The 3,975-nt window shown below is 53.7% G+C and overlaps 1 long non-coding RNA gene across 1 annotated transcript in view; it reads left to right on the top strand.

Annotated features, from left to right (window-relative positions):
- Nucleotides 1–77: 77 nt before the first annotated feature.
- LOC114484879 (uncharacterized) overlaps nucleotides 78–3,975 on the top strand; it is a 7,423-nt gene continuing 3,525 nt past the window's right edge. The window contains exons 1-2 of the long non-coding RNA XR_003678250.2: nucleotides 78–416; nucleotides 948–1,121. This is a non-coding gene — a long non-coding RNA (uncharacterized lncRNA). The remainder of the gene's footprint in view (nucleotides 417–947; nucleotides 1,122–3,975) is intronic.

The raw sequence follows: 3,975 nt of genomic DNA, 5'->3' as shown, positions 1-3,975 counted from the left end.
AGGGAGGGGAGGAGGAGGGAGGAGGGGAGGAGGAGGGAGGAGGGGGGGAAGGAGGGGGGGGAGGGGGAAAAGAAACGACCAGACCCAGAGAGAGTGGCTGGAAGTGGGGCCTCGGCCAGAACCTAGTGCAGCCTGGGCAGTGCGGCCTCCACCGACCCTGCCTCCCGGGACAGGGCAGCGGAGGTCAGGTGCCTGGGCTTCTGGAGCAGGCTTCGAGCTCCGAGCTCCGGGAGAAAGGCGGCAGTGCGGCCAAGGACCCACCAGATTGGGACCAGAGACGTCGCCAGCTCCAGCCAGCGAACATGATTGATTACTTCCGGGGCCAGCTCCCTGGGAGGCCTCCCAGAGTTTCACCAGCAACGGGTCAACCCGAGGGGAGCAGGGTCAGCAGAGTCCTGACCACCCCCGTCCAATCGGTCAGTCAGGTCACAGTGGCTGTGGACCTAAGGCGGTGATAAAGGGACACTAGACAGTGGACTAGCAGTGACATTGAGGAAGTTCCCAACTAACCAGGGAAAAGGATTTTTATATGGCTTTTGTCCTTGAAAGGAATGAGTTGCCTTTTCTTTGCGGGGGAGGGGGCCGTCTCAGAGGGACACATGGGGCGAGTCCCTGCCCTGTGGGTACAGTGGCTGAAAGTGTGGGCTCGAAGGCAGATTGCCTGGGTCCGTATCCTGGATCTGCTCCTCGTCAGCCATGGGAACCAGAACGGACTCTTTAAGCTCGGACCGTTTCAGTTTCTTCATCTGTAAATTGGGGTAATGACAGTTGCCATCTCCTACGATTGTTGGTAAGAGTAAGTGTGATAATCTAGGTGGCAGACTCAGAATAGTGCCTGGCACTGCTCAGTAAACATTAATTATTATTTTGATCTCTGAGTCATGCAACCCTGCATCGAGTTTGGCATTCAGCCATGTGCTAACTGGAATCTCTCTTGCTTTTCACAGGCTCCTCGGCCTGCAAAGGGGAACCTGGTCCTCTCAGAAGAAGCACTGTCCTTTCTCGAGGGCTCATAGGGTGGGCCGGCTGAGTTCCTCACCTCCTCGGTCGGTCTAGGGACCAAGGATTACACAGCAGCCTTGCAAAGCAGTTTCAGAGACTGAACTGCCCTCTGGTCCACGGTGAGGCTGCACACGGGGCCCCACCCATACTGGTAATGGCGGGAAGATGCTGTTCCTTGGGTGCTGAATGGGGAAGAAGGCTAAAGCCATGGTTTTCTTTTTCTAATTTATTTATTTATTTATTTATGGGCTGTGTTGGGTCTTTGTTGCTGCACGAGGGCTTTCTCTAGTTGCGGCGAGCGGGGGCCACTCTTCGTTGCAGTGCACGGGCTTCTCATTGCAGTGGCTTCTCTTGTTGCGGAGCATGGGCTCTAGGCCCGTGGGCTTCAGAAGTTGTGGTGTGCGGGCTCAGTAGTTGTGGCTCGCGGGCTCTAGAGCGCAGGCTCAGTAGTTGTGGCGCATGGGCTTAGTTGCTCCGCGGCATGTGGGATCTTCCCGGACCGGGGCTCGAACCCGTGTCCCCGGCATTGGCAGGCGGATTCTTAACCACTGCGCCATCAGGGAAGTCCCAAGCCATGGTTTTCTAAGGGTTAAAGCTCTTCCATCGTGAGGTCAGTATTTCTCTCCCATTCATGAATGGCTGAACATACCAGTCCCCCGACCCTGCTCCAAATGGCCCAGTCACAGACCTGCAGCAGTGAAGTGTGTCTGGATAAACACGCTGGCCTACGGACAGGTAGGGGGGTGGGCAGGGCATAAACAGACCAGCTCTAGTTGTGCTGAAGGGCAGAGGCAGTGACAGCTCCTGAGAGACAAGGTGATGGGACAGGGCGGCAGGGAGAAGCCACAGTGACCGTGGACGCAGGGCTGCCTGGGTGGGAAGTAGGGTCCCGCCCAGCCCAGGAGTGGCCTCTACCAAGTGCCTGCCTGTGAGCGGTTTTCCTCCGAACACAGTGATGACTCTGTTGCTCTAAATCAAGCAAATAGCTTTTCCTTAAATATGAAAATCAATAAGAAGTAAAGGCAAGGGACTGGCCACGGAGAGAGGAGAGTGGAGGGGCTGGCCACAAGGGAAACGGTGAGATTCAGGCTCAGGCTCATCCCCCCCCCCCCCCCCCACCGCAAGGCGGCCTCCAGGCCCTGCTGACCTCCCTGTGACTCCTTAAACCCCACAGCTGCCCCTGGTCCTCTCCTCCAGCCACGGCTTAGAGCCCATCCTGAATCAGGGCAGGAGATTGTTAACGAGAGGATTATTGTCAACGTGACAAATAGGTTTTAAAAAATCAGCCCAGGAGCCTGTTGTCACGCCGTGGTCTCAGACCTGGCTTGAGTTGAGATGCTCTGGGAGCCCCAGCAAGCTCAGCAAGTAGCATTTCCAGGCCTGGCCTGATTTCCTGGGGCCCCTGCCCATTTCCTGCCAGCTTGAGCTCTGAGGACCGATGCTAATCTGTTTCACGTTTGGGACCCGGGAATTTGCACTGTCAGAGCTCCCACATCCCATGTGGCCCGCGAGGGTCTGTCTGCACCTTCCGGCTCCTGTTAGGCGTGCAGAGCCGTCTGTAAGGCAGGGATGGGCGCACAGTACATCACTTTATTTCTTGAGCCTTTAATAAACGTCGTTAGAGGGAGCCTCTGGCTTCCTCCTCGCAAGAACAGTGGAAAAACACTGGGTGTCAGAGGACCTGAGTCCACACTCTGGCGGGGCCCTTGCCGAAGCACATGCACATCTGTAAGTGGGGTGACACCCAGGGGACGCCACCGCCTACCGAGGCCTGGGTGAGCGTTCAGTGAGAGAGCAGAAGAGAAGGTATGGTACGGAGTGCTGAGCATATGCCAGCAGAAGCGCGATTATCAAACAGAAAACACATCTCATACCCCGGCCCCGCCCCATCCCTCCTGCATCACATCCCCTCGGGTATACGCTCCATGTTTGAAAACTCGCTTTTTTTTTTTTTTAACATCTTTATTGGAGTATAATTGCTTCACAGTGGTGTGTTCGTTTCTGCTTTACAACAAAGTGAATCAGTTATACATATACATATGTTCCCATATCTCTTCCCTCTTGCGTCTCCCTCCCTCCCTCCCTCCCTATCCCACCCCTCTAGGTGGTCACAAGGCACCGCGCTGATCTCCCTGTGCTATGCGGCTGCTTCCCACTAGCTATCTATTTTACATTTGGTAGTGTATATATGTCCATGCCACTCTCTCACTTTGTCCCAGCTTCCCCTTCCCCTTCCCCGTGTCCTCAAGTCCATTCTCTAGTAGGTCTGCGGCTTTATTCCTGTCCTGCCCCTAGGTTCTTCAGAACCAATTTTTTTTTTTTAGATTCCATATTATGTGTTAGCATAATGGCCACCATTATGCTGTGTTAGAGAAATGTTTTTCTCTTTCTGACTTATTTCACTCTCTATGACAGACTCTAGGTCCATCCACCTCACTACAAATAACTCAATTTCATTTCTTTTTATGGCTGAGCAATATTCCACTGTACATATGTGCCACATCTTCTTTATCCACTCATCTGTCAGTGGACACTTAGGTTGCTTCCATGTCCTGGCTATTGTAAATAGAGCTGCAATGAACACTGTGGTACATGACTCTTTTTGAATTATGGTTTTCTCAGGGTATATGCCCAGTAGTGGGATTGCTGGGTCATATGGTAATGCTATTTTTAGTTTTTTAAGGAATCTCCATACTGTTCTCCATAGTGGCTGTATCAATTTACATTCCCACCAAAAGTGCAAGAGGGTTCCCTTTTCTCCACACCCTCTCTAGCAGTTATTGTTTGTAGATTTTTTTTTTTTTTTCGGTACGTGGGCCTCTCTCCGGATGTGCAGGCTCAGCGGCCATGGCTCAGCGGCCACGGCTCACGGGCCCAGCTGCTCCGCGGCATGTGGGATCTTCCCGGACCAGGGCACGAACCCATGTCCCCTGCATCGTCAGGCGGACTCTCAACCACTGTGCCACCAGGGAA

Source organism: Physeter macrocephalus, unplaced genomic scaffold (assembly GCF_002837175.3).
Source record: "Physeter macrocephalus isolate SW-GA unplaced genomic scaffold, ASM283717v5 random_117, whole genome shotgun sequence".
In the NCBI taxonomy this organism is placed as follows: Eukaryota; Metazoa; Chordata; class Mammalia; order Artiodactyla; family Physeteridae; genus Physeter; species Physeter macrocephalus.
Note: the sequence above shows the minus strand (reverse complement) of the source record. Positions and strands in the feature narration are given on the sequence as shown.